Genomic DNA, 20158 nt, shown 5'->3' on the forward strand with positions numbered 1-20158 from the left:
CATGGTCTGAATCCCTCTGTGCCTGTGATGGCCTTGGCAATTGTGGTGGGCTATGAGGGCCTTCACCATTTTGTCCCTGCTGCAGCTGTTTCCGCAGGATCATATTATGTAGCATGGCACATACTATGACAATGTGGGCACACGTGCCTGGCGAGTACTGCAAGACTCCACCAGTTGTGTCCAAGCACCGGAACCATGATTTCAGCATCCCGAACACATGCTCTATCATGATTCTAGTTTGTGCATGTGCCTCATTATGGCGTTCTTGCATGGGTGTGTGTGCATTTCTGATGGGAGTCATCATCCACGGCTCCAGTGCATAGCCAGCATCCCCCACAAGGTGGCCATGTGGGATGTCCCCCCTGACAAATACCTGATACAGCTGTGAGGCATGCCAGATATGGGAGTCATGGTAGCTTCTAGGGCTGCCAGCACACACATCCATGATAATGCCCTGGGCATTGCTCACAACCTGGCAGTTGATGGAGTGGAATCCCTTGCGGTTTATGTAGCACCTACCATGCTCACTGGGTGGTGACTTGATTTGTATGTGCGTGCAGTCTATCGCACCCAGTACCTCCGGGTAGTGTGCCACATGGTGGAAGTGACGCATATTGCTGGCCAACTCCTTCTGAGTTCGGGGGAAGTGTATATGCTCATTGGCATGTGGTAACATGGCATCCAGGAACTGGTGTAGTACCCTGGATGCTGATGCCTGTGAGATCCCCATTATATCTCCAGTTGGCCTTTGAAAGTTACCTGTGGCTAGTATTTGCATGCTTACACATACCTTCGTGTCCACTGGGATGGGTTCCCCTCTGTTATTTCTGGTTCTCAGGCGTGGCCGGCACAGCTCCACTATTTGCTGTAAGATGTCCCTGTCCACCCTGTAACGCTCTACTATCTCCAGATCATGTAGCCCCTGGTAGGTTACCCTTGGTCTGAACACTCTTCTCCTCCTCCGGGGCCTGCGGTGGTTGACGGCATCATCCTCCACAACACCGTCAGTCTCTAACACATGCTGATGAATCACAGCTATGGCAGCTCCCAACATGTACATTTTAAAAGTTCCCCATGTGTTTACACCTATGGTGCAGTGTTTGGGAATTCACAGGTGTGTGTAGGGTGCTTTCACACTTTATACTATTGTGCTGTGAACACCGATGATGTCATAGGGTGTGCATGTACGATCGTAGCTACAGAGTATCTTATGTGTTTTACTACCGGAACTACGATTGTGGTGCCTTTGGTGTTGAATTACATTTGGCTGCCCTGGATTACCTCTTGACCTTCCCTTTACATTTCTGCACGTTCCACCTACCATTTTCTGGCATGCATCCAGCAGCCTGCTTTCATTTGTACTTTCCTAGACCTGGCGTATCTTGCGTAATGTGTGGTATTGCCGGTCTACTGTCAGTTTGCGTTGCTCTGCTATGACAGATCTCCTATCTTTGCAATCCAATGCCTCCCCTCCTTTCTTTGCATTCTGATGCCTCCCCTATCCTGTTTTGCAGGTTTCTGTGAGCAGACTTGACAGCTGCCGTTGATTGGCCGCCGTGTGTTGATTGGTGTTGATTGCTCATTAGTACGCCAATTACCCTACTTCAGCATTTCCTTCTTTTCTTCCCCTGACCTTCCTGTTTGTGCTATTGTTTGCGCCGCATTCATCTGCTTACTGGGTTTCGGGCACGTTTTCATCCCTGTACACATGAGCTTTTGGGCACCATGTGTGCTCTCAACTAAACGATTCTATACCTTCCTCCCCACCCCTGTCCTGCAGCTTTGCTTAGCAACGGCCAGGCCAGTTTGCATTGCTCCAATGTGCTTGCTGCTACGGTGGCACACCCCTCTGCTGATGTCATGTATCTCCTCTGAGCCACTCCTTGGTATTATAGTGCTGTGCTGTATGGTTCAACCTTCATCCAGTGGGACATTTGTGATTCAGTATTATCTGCCGCATTTGCATGGCATTGACTACTAATTCATAGTTACCGCACCAAACACTGTCACAGGCCCTTAGCAACCCTTGCACCTTGGTTGTGGTGTTCCATGCCTACCATTGTGTATTATGGTGTAAACCTGATTTGTATTACATTGCGATTTTATGACATTTTTCTATATTTTCTTTATGTTAAAGTTTGCGCACACATGCCCTGCGGTTGTACTGTGTGTTACTGTGGACATGACATTAAATGTTGTTTTTTAGGTGTTGTGCATATTTCTTATGCCATTGGCTGTGTATTTAGCCATTGGCATATGTTAACCTTGTAATACATGAGTCTGGTCCGCTTCCAAAGCTCCGATGTTCTGTTTGGGAAAATGTAAACCGTGTTTTTTGGTTTACATTTCCGTGGGCTTACGCTACACCTGCACCACTTCACGAATCACTATCTGCCTTCATTTGCATGGTGCGACACTGTGCATGGGGTGATTAGCATACCTATGCCGAGGGCTGCGCAGTTCTTGCGTACGCCGGCAGTGCACGTGGTATTGGATCGTACCTGAATCGCTCGACGGCCATATTTGGCGTTATTCCGCCTATGCTATGCCTCTGCCTGGTGCAAGCTTCATGAATCCCGGGGCATATCTTCATGAAACTTAATTCAGTCACTTAACAATATATTTGCTAGAGTTCAAGATGGCCGCCGAGCACTGAACACACACTTTCTGCTGCTCCTGTATCAACCAAATCTATCCGCTCAAAAACAAACCTGCATCTGGCACTGAATTGAACAGGAAAGGAGTATTTCTTCTAAATCCCACTTCATGGAAAAGACCTATAGCAACATTTTGGTCTAAAAAGTAAAATTGTGTAATTTTCTGCAAGGGCTTACCTCTAGTGACTGGCTGAAGGCTGCAACCGCATGGTGGCATCATTTTCTCTGAAAGACTGAGTTCTGAGTTCTAAATAAGAAAAGTTAAAGGAGAATTCTTTATGTCACTCCCTTGTGGCCTAAACCTACACTTTAATTCACCCAGTGATGGCTAACCAACAAGAATCCATGGATGCTATAACTTCTAAAACCAAACTATCTTCTCTAATGTCACCTGAAAAGGATGTAACAGCTAAGAGGCAGAAAATAAATAAATCAACACAGGATTCAAATAAAGGAGGTGCTAAATCTAAAGGTGAGTCTGTTCTCTCACTAGATGACCTTAAAACGGCATTACAGCCCTTGTATGAAGATTTCAAATTATTCTCAGACAAATTAAATTCATTTGGTTCTAATCTAGACGAAATTACATCCAGAATTAATCTTATTGACAAGAAAACTGAGGAGAATTCAAAGCAAATACAAGATTTACAAACCAAGGTAAATACAAATGACAAAATTATTAGTGACTTACAGCAAAAAATAATAGACTTAGAAGAATGCAGTAGAAGAAACAACATTCTAATACGTGGCATTCCAGAAAAGTTTGACCAAGTACAACTACCAGTCATACTAACTGAGATTTTTGAACACATTACTGAAAATAAAATCTTAGCTAAAGAAATCATTATTGAAAGAGCTCATAGAGCATTACGAAGATCACAAGATGAGGGTGTTCCTAGGCAGATTTATGCAAGGCTACTAAATGCTGCACATGTTACCACACTCCTCATGGCTGCAAAAAAGAAAAGTAACATTTCATGGAGAGGTCACAGGATTACAATAGCACAGGATTTACCCCAGCCCATTAAGGCTCAAAGACAAGCTCTAGCTCCTTTTTGTGCTTTGTTAATCAAAAAAAAATTACGCTTCCAGATGAAATGCCCAGCCATCCTCTCCTTCAGCTATGGGGATCAAAAGTTCCTAATACACTCTGCAGATGAAGCAAAAAAAGTTTTTATGCAAGCTTTCAAGGAACTACCTGCTTAACTAGCTATACTGTTAAAGCTAGTAAAATAATATAATCAAGATAATACAGTATATGCTTAAAAGCTATGAATTACTGTTAAGACTAACAAATAGTATAACCAAGATGAATACACCTACAAAAACCTATCTCTGCTGGCTTTCTAACACTGCTAACTGATTCTAACTTACCCTGTCATCTTCCCAGCTTATTTTTACCATCATCTGGATGTTCTGGATTTTTTTTTTTGTTTTTATTTTCCTTTCTAGCTCTTCAGCAATATGTTGGCCCATTTGTATCAGTGCACAAGGCTCCCTGTGGCCTGTTGAGGCCTTATTTAGAGCTCCACAAGGGTTTCCTAAGCTCCCAGGGCCATTTCAACATTCCATTACCCAGAATGCAACATTAACATCAGCCGATGACATCACAAGGTCGGAGGTCACAACAGAAGAAGAAGCAGTGCATTTCTGGGAATGCTAATATCATAAATTAGAGCTTAGGGAAGAAGAAATGGATCTAAAACAATACTTTCTGGACACTTTTGGATGGGGGTAATTTAAATGGACTATGAAGGATTCTGGTCAGGGTAATTCAGCAGCCTAATCTTATGTTTAAGTAATGAATTTATTACAATATAGGTTTTTTCTAGCAATACAAATACATCACTTTGTCAGAAGTCTTTCATATCAAACTGTATAGTAGCTGCCATCTGCTGGTCATGTTGCAAAACTACAATGCCATACTTCAGACATGCTTTTCTGTGCCTTTCAGTTTTTCAAAAACAATATTTTATGTGTTCACATTTAGTTTTCTATTTAGTAATTAGGTGTGTGTTTAAGTGCTCATTGTGAAAGTGTTTCTGATACAAACTCAGACTCTGTGAGTAAAATAAAAAGCCTATGCAATTGTCAAAAGTTATTTAAAGACAGCTAAAGACAATTGCCTGTTTAGTAATCCATTAGTCTGCTTCACAGCTGTGCTACCTTTACTGAAAATATGTCTTCAAGTTCGAAATTTATCTGTTGTTGCATGGTAACACAAATTAGCATTTTGACTACTTTCACCATGATTCAATCACGATTCATGAATCATGATATTTTAATTCTGTACTGAAAGTGCAGGATATGGATGGCTTGTTCTTTCTCTCAATGAAGGTGGATCTACAAAGCTAGTGAGCTTGATATGCTGTATGCTTGTGCTTGGTTTAATTAGCCAGCTTGCTAAAACTTGCTTTCTTGCTAAAAAGGCTGGCTAAACTGTAATTTTTATTGGTTAGTGATGATATGTGAGTTATGTAGTTTATTGTGAACTGCATTTAGTGAAAATCCAATTATCTGCTTAGGTTGTCAATTAATGCTCTTGTTTCTGTCTTTCCTTCTTTAATCCTATTGTTATGTAATTTTGTGTGTAATGCATATTTAGTAAATCCAGCTAGATATCTAGAGAGGTAAAAAATGTATTTACATTACTCAGAGCCAGTGGTGGCTGGTGACTTCAAATTAAAGGGGGGCTGCAGGAAACAGCTGAATGGGTGGGGCCAATGGGAGGAGGTGTGACCAGCTAGAAAGGGGTAGAGTTATGCTCAAAAACACAACTGGAACTTTAAATACGCTGCCCTGGGTGCCAAACCATCATTACGAGAGTCCAATCAAGACAAATGAAGTGTAGAAGAAAAAAATATTTCAATGCATTGGCTGCATGACAGCTTACTTAATATCTAGATGGAAACAAAAAGGTTGTGAGGCATGAAAAAATAAATAAATTTTTAAATACATTACTGGAATACTAGTCAAAATCAAGTGTACAAAAAAACAAGTTTCTCCTTGCACTGCAGTTCTAATTATAACTTATATTCAGCTTTATAAAAGTACCAAGTAATATTCTGAAAGTAGAAATCTCTGTGATACCCCCACTTGTAAAAATGTTTCTTATCCAAAAAAGTCCTGCTGCCTGAGAACTATCTACTTGTTTCATGGGGAAAACATGATCAAAGTAAAAATGAACAGCAAACAAGAAACAAGCTCAAGATAAATTGCTTAAAGGCTTACTGCACAGGTTATGGACCACACATGATAGATTGGCATTCTGTTTAGTTTATGGGTAAAGCCTGCAAAGATGACTGCAAATCTCCAACAAATGTAATGAGCTTCTGAAAATATTGTAATCCTGTCCTTTATTACAAATACTGTCATATGCATTTCAATACCTAAGGCTTGTACATTATCTAGTTGTGTAAGTATTCTCTGCATGGCAACAACAACAAGGCTTTCAGTGTTGGTAATTATTTAACAGTATGCTTATTAAAGGTTACTTGCATCTTACAGTCTCAGACAAGCTTACCTGATGGTCATTAAAGCATTGCTACTTAAATACAAAGCAACAGGGGACTGCGACAGCATGCATTTTCTGCATAATAAGAAGCATAAATCAACAGTATAAAATATGACAGAAAACCAGAACATCCTGCAAAATCAAGGACAGATGAAAAGCCACTGTCATACTTGTGTCTACCTTGGATGGGGGAAAATACTCTGCACACTTGCACTGCATAACTGCTCCTTTCCTTGCTTGGACACATCCAGAGTCACTACATGGGGGAGTGGGGTGCAACAAGTATGTCACAATCTGAAATGTCTCTGACTGATGGTGATGTCTCTGACACTCATACATCTCAACCTCAGAGCAAGATATCTGGACAAAGCCATACATAGAAGTGGGACACAGGCCCAAAAATAAGGACAATGTTTAAATATTGCTCTTATAAACTTGGAAAGATAATAGAATAGTAGTAGGTCTTGTATTAGTATGAAATTTCTGAAGGGTATGAAATCTGAAACTCAAATGTCTGCCATTATTTTCTAACTTCAATCTTTATAATGATTTGCCACTAATTGGGCAGAAAAACACAATTTTATGAAAAACAGACCAAAAATGTGATGCAAAAATATAAAATTGCCACACAATACAGCTGGGAACCTGTCAAAGAAGGGACACTTTTTTAATATTAGTATTGTTACCTTGAGCAGCTGACAAAATAAGAGCATCTACATGCATTTCTGAAATAAAAATAATATATAACTCTGATCATTACAGTTATTTATAATTGTAAACCCTCCACATTTTCTTCTAAAATTGCCATTTTGCGGTGGGGTTATTAGGGGGAGAGTAACATTTTGAGCCAAAATTGGGGACAGTTGAGAGGTTTGGATAATCCTAATTCTATAAAGTGATTTATTTGCATGTACCGCTCAATCTCTTAATGCAGGAAATCTGGACAAGGCCAAATACATATATTGGGGGAACATACAAACAGTACTAAAAATTGCTCCTGTATAAACTTAAAATAGTTGATAGAATAACAGGTCTTGCTTTAGCATGCATTTTCCTGAAGGTTATAATTTCTGAAACTCAATGTCTGTCATTATTTAGTGACTTCATTCCTAAATGGTTTGCCAGAAAACCACATTTTATGAGGAACAAACCAAAAATAAGAAATAAAAATCTATTCATTCTGCAAAAATCTGGACAATTGAGAGGTATACTTCAGCCGGGGCTGTCTGAGTTTGCTGCCCTTCCCCCCTCACAAAATCATGGTCAAATGGAGCCACCCCCTGCAGCCATTCCAATTTCCCATTCCTTGTTTATTTCACCCCATTTACCATCAACACTGTAATGTACATACTGCTTTATTTCTGCGATGATTTGGATTTCATTTGAAAGTTTTATTTTGCATTTTACAGCACAAACCCTAATAGATATCTGCTAAACAAAGCAATGCAGTCTCACAATGAAAATAGACTTAGCGTTAAAACTTCTCTGACCTTGAAACTCACATTCATTGAAACAGCATTGAAACTTACATTTCAAGGAAATACATTTTGCTAGTGGCAGATAAAGATTAACTTTGGGCTGTTTTCAAATCATAGGCCCCTTGAACACGAAACATACACATGCTTTTTGATACACCTTCCTGATTGTATTAAATTATATTCCTTGTACAATACAGTACAGTTGTTAGAGGGCATTTTAAATGTATTGCTTTGAACATTTTTCCAGTAAACAATGAAACAAAATGCATGCACTAATAATGAGAAAACTGCCCAATTCAAAACATTTCCATCATAAAAGTCTACTCAGATTTACATTTCCATCATAAAAGTCTACTCAAACTTCTACAGTACACCAGTATCAGTAAATATGCACAATCTCTGAAGAAGTAAAAGTCATCTAAATTCCACATTAAAGAAATCTGTAACTAATGAAGAGGTTGCTGCTAGCAAACAACTTTATATGTCATTGTTTTGTCTACAAATAAAGTGGTTGTGGCCTTGAGGAATAAATTGCCCATATTGCATTAAAAAATGATAAGCTAGTAATATCACAGTAGAGAATGGATGGCAAACTGATAACAGGTTCATAGTTACTAGGTATCTTTGCAAAAAGGGCTACAGCATCCACCCCATTTACAACACAGTACTGTATCAGCAATGCATCTATCTACTGTGGGAGTAGAACCCACAGCCTTTTGCATCAAAGGCAAGTACACTACCTGTTGTGCTATTAACAATGCAAGCAGACTCACCATAAGCAGTGTTAAACTTTTGTTCCCCTGCAGCTCTCAGCTCCTTGTAAAATCTACTCGACACTCCACTGTATCTCTGAACTTTGCAGTAAAAGAAATCTGGAAAAAGCCAAAATGTATTGGGGAGGGGGGACAAAATCCCAAAAACCAAGGACACATTTTAAACATTGCTTGTATAATATTGGAAAGTTGCTACAATAACATGCTGCTTTACCACCATACATTTCACTGCCAAGTCTTGAACCCAGGGGAACCCTGTGCAAAAGGAATATACCACTATGCCAAATCAGCTGCTTTGTGAAAGAGAGGAAGACTGAAACTTAAATGACTACCATTTAGTGAATTCAGTTCTTGCCATAGTTGTCAACCTCTTAGCACAAAACACATGAACAAAGCTAATAATGGGGGAATACAGCCCCCAAACATATTCAGGGAATTTAATTCTCTCCATACCTCTCAACCTCTTAGCAAAAACACATGGACAAAGCCAGTAATGGGGGAATGCAGCCCCCAAACATATTCAGTGAATTAAGTTCTCACCATAGCTCTCAACCTTAGCACAAAAAAACCCGGACAAAGCCAATAATGGGGGAATACAGTCCCAAACATAAGGACACATTTCAAATATCCATGTTATAAACTTAGAAATTGCTAGAATAAAAGGTCATGTACTTTCTGAAGAATATAAAGTCTGAAATTCAAATGCTTGTTGTTTTTATTCAACATTTGTTAATCAGGAAAGTCTGACTTGGAACAAAAGCCAATTTTCAGCAGAGCAAGGAGAAACACTGACATGCAGACTCCACAAAGAAACACCCTAGCCAAGAATCAAACCAGAGAACCTGTAGCTGTCAGGCAACAATGATGACAGTACACCACTGCACTACTGACTTTGCCAGGAACAATAAACATACAGAAACTGCAGATTTTATGAGGAACAGAGCAAATATGATGCAAAAATCTGCAAATTTTTTACAAATGGTGGTGGGTAAGGATTTCAGGCCCTTACTACCTGCACCCAAGGTACAGGGTTCAAACCTGAGTATTTTCTACCCACCACCATGTGTTCTCTCTAGCCACCAGTATGTAACAACTGGGGCATTAAACACACCATAGCACCCTCCATAGCAGCAACTCTGTTTGTCCTCCATAGCTAGCAGCAGATCAAAATCCATTCCTGTAGCAGCCCACCCCGCAAGCTGTTCTGGTTTATCTGCAGCAGCCCACTTTAGACAAATCAACCTTCATAGCAGCTTTTACAAGCTCTTTCCCTGCGAGACATCACAAGAGTAGGCTGGAGCCTCCAGCCTGTGGGCGATGCAGTCTGATGTCCTTCCAGTCTGTGCGGTCATCACATGCACAGACGTCTGGGCTGGCAGAGCAGAAATCCCTTTCTTCCCTATCCAGACTGCCTAACACAGCAGTCAGCAGTTTTGAGTTTTGGAGTTCTGAGTACTAGGAACTCCAAGCACACATGCATGGAGTTCTGGGACTCACAATTTTTTTTCTTTCTACAGGTGGGGGACTCTTTTTAATTTTTATTAATTTCTTTTTTCTTTCTACAGATGGGGGGGCTGCAGTCCTGCAGTCCTATAGCATGAGCCGCCCATGCTCAGAGCTATGCTGTTTGTTGACGTATATATATTTAACCTGTAATTTTTTCTTGTTATAATTACCCCTTCATTAACCTCCCTTTACAGCAGTATGCTCAGTTAGAGCTTATCTAAGTTGACTGTCCCTTCTCCAGACAGGAGAGCAAAACATAGTATTAGGTTATGATGGTACTTACTGCTATGCCAGTTTTAAATAGAACCTGTGTTACTATCTGTTGTAATGGTTATTAATAGCTCTGGTTTTAAATTGTGTTGGTTTCAATTGCTTAGTAACTTTTATTGTCTATATTACTCCAACCTCACTTGCCTATTTGCATGGAAATTTTCGAGGTCAATAATCTAAAAAAAAATACTGTATGTATTATGTTCTTATGGTGGTATTGTTTTATCTCCTTTAACTCCTAACTCAAATGTCACTTTGCCTTTAACTGTCCATTCTATGTACATATGTTTTTCAATATTCCTTAACATTTTTGGGAGTGGCATGATGGTGTAGTTGTCCAATGTTTGTTGGCGCTTGGACTAGTGATGTTAGTTTATATGTTTCCCTGCTCTGTTCTTGTATTATTCTTCATAAGGGAAAATATTTAAAAACAGATCACTTGTATCTATCTAAAACTTTTTCAAAAATGACTCAGGAAGACATGTGGTTAGGCATGGGGTTTATGGTAAGGAGCATGGATGCCAGAATATGAATTACTACCACATTACACATTCTGTCATATATAAAAAATGTGTTTATTAATTGCATCGTCCCTGGTAGGGCTTTTTTCTTAGTTATCCTAGCATATATCTACGTTTTGAATCTAATTATGATGATTAGTGTGAATTCCTGGAATGTAAATGGGCTTCAAGAAATCAATAAAAAGAAACTAGTTATGCACCTGATTTTTCAGGATAAATCCAACATCGTCTTTTTACAGGAGACCCATATGACAAATGTTCAATGTGATAATATTAAAAAAAGAAATTGGATTAAACTTGTGATATCAGCAGGGAATAGTCTTGCATCAAAAGGCACTGTAATAATAATTAAAAAATCCTTTCCTGGTGAAGTGCTAAATACTAAATTTGACCCGAATGGTAGACGACATTTATTTTCCTGCTCATACCCTCAGGTAAAATCCCCTTTACTTTTCTTAAACCTATATAGCCCTTGTACAAACCAGCATTTATTCTTCTATGAAATACATAATCTACTACTTCAATTTCATGATCATCTTTTCATTATTGGTGGTGACTGGAATGCAGTCATGGACCCCTTGAATGATAGTTCAAATAAAAACAGAAAACAGCCTTCACAAGTAACTGCATCTATTCAGGATTTGATAAATAGCTTCAACTTAGTTGAACCTTTTTTAATATTTGACCATGACAGAGAGCTAAATAAGTTCAGGTTTTATTCGGCTTTGCATAAAGTCTGGTCCAGAATTTAATATTTTTTGGTCTCTGATATCTTTCCAAACAAAATTACAAACTTTGCCTTTGCCTTGATATCCAACCACTCGAATGTCTCACTTTGTATTAATCCCACTCACCACCTGAATCACAATGGTAGTAGTCCCACTTGGTCACTAAACAGTAACATTCTTAAAAAAGAAGATGTTCTGCAGGAAATTAATTATTATCTGAAACAATTTGATGCAGAATCTTGTTTATCCACCATCCCCTTAGATATCCAATGGGCTATGGCCAAAGCGGTCATCAGAGGAATACTCATACAAAAATCATCTTTTTATAAAAAGAAAGAGAAATTGTACATCAATAACCTCAACAATGAGCAAAAGATGACTGATGCACAACTACAAAAGGATTTTTCTCCTGAACTGGAAAAGAAATTACATGTGCTACAAAAAAAAATTACTCATTTCACTTACAAAAATCAATCCTTGGTAGAACTCAAACTCCTTCACAGATATTTGGAATGGGCCCAAACCCCTTCCAGAACACTAGCTGGACTCATAAACATCAAAGAGGGACCAAACTATATTAATGAAATAAAATACAAAGGGAAAACCTATACAGTAATGAAGATATTGTTAACTCTTTTATAAATATCTTCACTGAAATCTATAATCCCCAAAACCAGACCCCAAATGAAATGCACAAAAAATTCCTAAATGAGCTATCTGCTCCAAAATTATCCTTCGAGCAAAACACCCTTCTAAACAGCCCCATAACACTGAATGAAATAATGCTAGCTATTAAAAAGCTTAAACCAAATAAGGCACCACGTCCTGATGGCTTTACAGGAGAATTTTATAAAACTTTTAGTCGTCACCTTTCTAAAACTCTCCTTGCTATGTATAATTATATCATCTCGAAAGGGATTACTGATAAGTATACGAACAATTTGAAAACAATATTCATCCCAAAACCAAACTCTGACAAGTCTAACCCTCTCTGCTATAGGCCCATCGCCCTTATTAATGTTGACATCAAAATCTTATCTACCATTTTTGCTAATAGAATTCAGAAAGTTATAGCTACAGTCATTTCTCCTGAACAGTTGGGATTTATGAAACAGAGGCAGCTGTGTGACAACTCTTACCTTAAACACATTAATGTTGTTTCTAAAAAGTGATAACCACCCGCATTATGCACTCACCCTAGATGCTACCAAAGCCTTTGATAACATTGATCTAAACTTCCTTTACCTAACCATGAAATTCTTTAACTTTCCTGATCTGATTATCAACACTATTAAGATGCTTTATAACAATGTCTCTACTTCCCTGTATATAAATAAAACGTTATCACGCCCTATTAAAATTACCAATGGCACTAGGCAGGGTTTCCCACTCTCACCTTATCTTTTTAATTTATATCTGGAACCTTTCCTTCTCTGGATTAAACAAAAGACTTATCACCATATCCCAAAAGTCTTCAACATTGATATAAATTATTCTGCATTTGCAGATGACCTAAACATCTATTTTGAGCTTCCCAACACTGATCTTCATAAAATTCAAAATTCTATTAATCTTTTTGCTGAGGCTGCTAATTATAAATTAAACCCTGCTAAATCATCCATTTTTCCATTAAACCCTGCAAACCATTTAGAATATTACTTCCCCCTGTCTGACATTCCTCTCAAATATACAATTAAATACCTAGGAATAAATTTCACACACCCTCACCAAGAACTAATAAAAGCAAACCTATATAGAGTCTGGGATCAGATAAATAACGATCTAACTAGATGGAAAAACATCAATCTTTCTTTGCTATCAAAATCTGCTATCATTAAAATGAATATTTTGCCTAGAATCCTTTTTCATCTTAACTCCATCTTCTTAAAATTTCCAAAAATTTTTTTCAGAAAAATGGAAACCACAATCTCAAAGTTTTTATGGTTCCCTAAATCAACCAGAATATCATACAGGAATCTAATTACCCCAATGAACAAAGGCGGTTTAAGTCTCCTGGATTTTAATTTATATTACAACATCATTAATGCTAGCCGTCTAATTCAAATATCCTGTTATGACCCCTCTGCTGAAACTTGGTACCCAATCGGGATCAAAATCTGGTGCAACTATATATATTCGTTAAAACTCAGTCTATATGCTGTCCCTTTTCTTGCACCTGATGGTGTCTACAAGTTCAAGATCTTGCCTACACTAAAGAACACAATTCGCATATTTCAAACTCTGATGACCTCCTTAAATTTACACAATACTATTCCCATTCTCCAACCTATTCACCTAAACCCTAACTTAAAAATCAATAATAAAATGATCAATTTAACAAATTTTCCTATTGTTAAGAAAGCCATAGTTTGGCACTTCTATAACTCTAAAAATGTTGCCAAGGTCAAAGCTTTATTTGGTGCTCCTAACAAATATGATCCTATCTTAAGGCAAATTAGCTCACTTATAAAACAAAAAAATCTCTTACTATAGAGTGAAGGAGCAAGACATTACAGTATTACAATCTATCATTAAATCACTCTCCCTATGGAACAAAATGATTTTGAACACCTATAAACTTGTGTCAAGCATTAAGTATAATCATTCACTTCTATTTTCCAAATATTGGGACGTTATACAAGGAGAAATTTCTATGTAGTCTAAGTGCGAAGCAATCAATAATACCCTGAATTTAACCCCCTTCAAAAACCTAATTTACACTCAGCTTATGATAAACAACAATTCCTACTATACCCCAGCAGTCTTATTGAAATTTGGATACAATAAAAACCTAACCTGTCCGTTCTGTTCCCTCCCACACGTAGATAAACTTCACATCTTTTGGAGTTGTAAGAATATTTACAAACTATGGTGTTCTCTCAGAACTCAGTTGGAAAAAATGGGATATGAAACAACCACATTCTCTTGGCAAACTATGATTTTAAATATTATTCCTAAATCTCTTAAGGGTATCCATTGCCACATCTGTGTTACAGCCTGTGCCCTTCTCAAATATTTTATAGCCAAGAACTGGGTCAATCCCTCAACAATAGCTTGGGAAAACTTTACATCAATGGCAATCAAATATATATCTGTACATAAGTTATGCAATAATAACAAAAAGGAAAAAGAATATTTTCAGAATTACTGGTGTAGACTTTTTGACCTAATCCAAACTAAATAATTTTCCAAACTGTGGTTCTCTAACACTACATTCCAGGAAAACCTCCATCAGTATCATTTCTGGCCCTATAACCATTAGACATTGTTACCATCACACGGTAACTTTTGATTTTATAAAATATTTTATTATATCATTTTGTTATCCTCTGGCATCCATGGTGTAAATATGTTGTAAATATGGTATAAATAGAAGTACATGGTGTTAATAGTTGTTTTTTATGGTTATACCTTCCTTACCGCTTTTCTTTCTTCTTAAGACAGTCATATATTCTTCCTTCCAATCCACTTTCCATTTGTATCCCTAGACTTTGACTGTAATAGGTTATTGGGGGTCTTTACTGCTTATATTGGTCTCCAAGATGTAAGCTTCCCTGTAAGATAACTGCTGTGTTCTAAATGCATAGTTTTTGCACTAACTGTTACATATATACCTGTACTTTACTGCTTCCCGCAATGACTTACAGTTTTTCCTTTGTATGTTTGAAAAGTTTGAAAAATTCAATAAAAATATATTTGAAAAAAAAAAACAATATATTTGCTAGTTTTGAACACCAAAAGGAGTATTAGCAATGGTCAACTTTTTAAAAACAGAGAATTTTGTGAATATCACAGATATGCTGACAGATAAGTGATTCCAGCCCACTGGTATAGTAGATTTCATACAAAATATTAGCAAAGCTATTAGAATTAAAAAGTCAGGCGGAATTTGTTCATTTGTTTACTAGGGTAATTAACTGATTGGCAGGGATCCATTTCAGCCACAGTGAGAATCTCACAGTGAGCAAATGGAGGTAGAGGGATCCAAACCCTGGACTAAACATAGGAACCGGTTAACAGGTGAGCTCAATGACACTATTTCTATATGCTTCTGATAAGTAAGAAATAACTCAAGCATGACATTTTGTTTACATCAGAGCCCTTCCAGGTAACACAGAGATAAAAAGGTCACTAATTGCTGCTATAAAAGCAACATTATCACCTAACACTATCTTTTCTAATATGGTGAGATTTTATTCTTAGTATTGAAGCAGTAACATGACATGTCAAGTGAGAGATTACTTGATAAAGTAATCCTTTATAACCAGGAGGTTCCAGACAGCTGTGGAAAGACCTAATTAAATCACTACATTTTTTTTCATCTGCCAAATAATATTAAAAAAAATGCCAGTTTTGTATTTCATCTAAAATAATTCACAAGCACAGATGTCGAAAACGTAGTTCATTTAACAAGTTTGTTTTTCTATGAGTCTACAACATGTTTTAGATTATTTTATGTCATACATTGCCAAAAATACTATTTATTAACACACAGCCATCATATATTTGTTTCAGTTTAGCCATTTTTAAAAATGCAGTAGGTGCCACAAAATATGCTGCATGTTGTAACTTTTCCAGTGTTAAAGAAGTGAGTTTCAGTTTAAGCCAATTGGGAATACAGAACAAAAGCTCCACATAAGAGAAATAGCTGATATAGTGTAATAAAGTATTGTTCTGTCTAACTCGCTGCTGGCCTATCACTTCCCTTAAAGGCTATGACCCCTGCACTATTTCTAAAGATAAAGAAACAGTTAAGAAAGTTATCTGGCACTGTTACTATAGCCAGTGGGATGTTTATAAGATGAGATCCAAAGCCAAACATCCATTTGTGGTTGCAGTATAAGAAAAAAAAAAACTCATATTCATTTTGCAGCATATTCTGCTCACTGCTAGTTCATAACTGGTCCAGGCTGCGAGAAAATAGTGGCAAGATATCAATAACTAATCATAAAGAAAATCTAAGGAATGAAGATTCATGAATTAATGCATGAACCAAATTATGCTGCTAAGACCCTTATTGCCAATAAAAGTTGTAGTGTTCTTTATGAGAATATGACCTAAAGTTAGAAATAAAAGATTCTTAAAAAGATCTATACCTTGCCACTATGCACAGCACCTTAGAAGGAATAAGAATTGGACATAAGGTTGGAACAATGAATCTGGATGGGTGTAGGTAAGGAGTTTATAGTGGTGATCTTTTGAGATGGTTGCACTGTTCATAGAAGTTCAGCAAATCATTTATAAGGAGTGGATGCATGTGTAAAACAATAAATGAAACATTAATATTTTGTTGCACTGTGTGGCATAGTATAAGTTGCAGCTTGTAAGAAAGTAGCAGAGAAGGAAATGGGGACTTTTAAGCTGCTATTTGTAATGAGCTGTGAATTTAAAGGCTTGCTTCTGGGTTTGTTACCTTCTTGAGGATAGTAAGGTGATGTATTTTCAAAAGTTGTAAATGCAGCTTACCCTGTAGAATGAGGGCTACTTATACTTACAACAGTGCTGGGGATAGTAGAAAAATAGTAGACTAAATTATTTTCAATGGGCCAGAGGTTATGTATAATGAGAACACGCATGGTGAATAGTAGGATTTGGTAAGCCTTGAGGGTGGAATCTGCTGTTTGAATTGTACAAGGGTACAGGTTATGTGGTCTATACCTTCCTCATTACTCGTTTTTAATTAGGGTAAGTCAAATACAGGATGATGAACATTTTAAAACATAGAGGGCTTTGATGCTCTCTAGTTCCTGTTTGTCAGCTTTCTGACCATATCTTCTTCTTCCTCTTTCGGCTTTTCCTGGTTAGGAGTCACCACAGCAGATCACCTGTCCGCTCATGATTGGCAGTAGAATTTTACGGTGTCGAGTTGCCAGCCTGGCGCCCAGCCTTCCACAGAAAGCACACACACACACTCACACCTAGGGCTAATTTAGAGTGTCCAATCCACCTACAGCATGTCTTTGGGATGTGGGAGGAAACCGGAGCACCCAGAGGAAACCCACACGACCACAGGAAGGACATGCAGACTCCACACAAAAGGCACCCCAGCCCTGGATCGAACCAGAGAACCTGTTGCTGTGAGGCGACAATGCTAACCGCTGCACCACCGTGGCCGCCCTAGCTTTCTGACCATATGGGGCATTATATTTATGGGTAGTGTTACAAATCCCATTCCTACTTCCCTGTAAGCCTAAACTGGCATGCTGATGTGGGTTCTACTTGTGTAAAAGCTATATGGTACTCTATACAAGTGCAAAACTATTTTATGGAATTACTTGTAACCCTAGAGGATATGAGAATCTTGAAAACTAAAAAGTAAAAACTGGCAATAGTACGAAGAAGATGATAAACAGAAAGTGTAAGCTGCACAGGAAAATAATTTCAGGAGCAGACAAAGATAAACACAAACTCAATGTTTTAAACACATATGTAAAAGCAGATGTTTGTTAGGGATAAACTGAAATGAGAAAATACATCAAAGCTTATAATATTGAAAGTATTAGAAAAAACAGTTATGTTGCACTGCAGTTACATTAAAACTGCATGCTTAAAAACACTAAGGACTGCAGCAATGCTGTAGGATTTCAGCTTAGCTGCAACTAGTATCATCATCATCATCTTCATCATCATCGTCATGGGAGCAGAAAGTTACAGAAATGCATCTATTGTTTGGGAGGGTTAGACGACTGAAAAAATGGATATGATGGCATAAAAACTTTAAAAAGTTAAGAGAAGAACTGGATCAACTTTATTCCATAGGTTCATAGGTAGATACTAGGCTGTCTGCCTGAGGGCATTTATAAACCTAGCCAGAGTGTGTCGACTTTCGCTGCCCCATTGATTAATTAACTGATCCTTTGTCAAGCAAAGCCAATGAAGTGATCCCAGGGGTGTATTTTCTGTTACCTATCCACTCGTCAAGGTTTCTCTTGAAGAGTGTTAGTGAGGGGCTCTGCCTAATGTAGTTTGGAATTTTGTTCCAAAGCATGGGGAGTCTCTGTGACAGGAATCTATCCCTCCAGCATGTTCTGTTTATTGTTGTGGTGAGGTTTAGTTAACTAGAGTGCGTGGCTTGCAGTGACTTGGATTTCTTTAGGTAGAGCATGCCCATCAATTCTGAGTTGGACATGCATTTGTAAGTCAGGCAGAGATCACCTCTGACTAAGCAATATGCCACTGAGTACAGCCGGAGTTTTTTCAGTCGGGCTGCATAGGACATATGTTTGAGGCCAGTAATCCTCTTGGTGAGGTACTTTTGTGGTCTCCCCAACTGTTGGAAGTGTTTTGTGAGGTACATCCCAAATAGGGCATTGTACTCTATGATGGGTCTGATGAGTGACGTGTAGAGGGGCACTATAACCTCTTTATTTCTAGATGCGAACCCTTTACTAATTAGATGGGCCACATTGAAGGATTTCCTAACAACTTTGGCAATATGATTGTCAAATGCGAGATTACTATCTACCTGGGACCCCAGATCTCTTATTACCTCTTCTGTATTAAGGGGGCTGCCACCTATGTGGTAATTCATGAGTGTTTTGTTTTTCACAAATGGGATGACTATGCATTTTTTGGCATTTAGCTTGAGGCCATGACTTTAACACCAGGTGTCTGTCTCAGTAAGGCCCTTTTGGAGGATGTCCGCGTCAGCCGGAGAGTCAATTATGGCTCCCAGTTTGCAGTCATTGGCGAACTTGGTTAGCCATAGTCCTCCTGTGTTTGCCTGTACATCTGAGAAGTATATGCCAAACAGTAAGGGTCCCAGGACTGAGCCTTGCGGGACACCACTTATGACTTACAGTTGGACCTGGCGCCCACTATTCTTAAAGTGTGAGTTCTGTCTGTAAGCCAGTTGGCAACCCATCTCATAACATAGGGGTTTACGTTCAGGCTGGTGAGTTTCTCTGTAATATCTGAGTGGGGAATGGTGTCGAAAGCCATGGCAAGGTCAAGGTAATCTGTGTGAACAACCTTTCCCTCATCTATGACCTTGGTGACTGCCTCAAAGAAGTCAACCAGGTTTAGTAGGCATGATCTGCCCTTAACAAAGCCAAACTAGGTTGGGTCAAGTGTTTGGAGGTTCCCAATGTCTTTGTTAATGAGTTCAATGATGATGCGCTCCATAGCCTTGCATACCAGGATAGCCAGGCTTATGGGGCGATAGTTACCAGGGTCAGTTGTGGCCCATCCTTTGTGGAGTGGAATAACCATTGCTGTGCACCATTCTATCGGCATGTCGCCTGTGGAGAGGCAGAGGTTGAACAGCGTGTTTAGGTGGGGGGGTTAGTTCGTTCTGTAGTTTGTGCAAGACGCAGCCTGGGACACCATCTGGCCCCATTGATGCTGTGTTTTTGGCTTTTGAAAGCACTGTTTTCATCTGTGCATTTGTGATTTCCAGGACACTACACGTTTCCAGTGTTGTTGTGGGCCCTTTTGGGGGTGAGAGGGGGGTGAAGTTTGCACTGAATCTATCTGCCAGGATGTTGGCAATATCAGTAGGTTCAGTATATTTTGTGCTATTTTGCACTAGTTCAGTGCATATCTGCGAGTTGCCACTTAGATTCTTAACATAGCTAAAGAAGGCTTTGTGGTTTTCTTTTGAATCCTTGGCTATTTTTCTTTCGAAGTTAGCCTTGGATGATTTTATGAAGGACCTTAGTTTCTTACTGATACTGATCAGGGATGTCTTTCCTTCCTGGGATTTGCTTTTT

The sequence above is a fragment of the Protopterus annectens genome, chromosome 6.part0 (genome assembly GCF_019279795.1).
Source record: "Protopterus annectens isolate FY-2018-M chromosome 6.part0, PAN1.0, whole genome shotgun sequence".
Classification (NCBI taxonomy): domain Eukaryota; kingdom Metazoa; phylum Chordata; order Ceratodontiformes; family Protopteridae; genus Protopterus; species Protopterus annectens.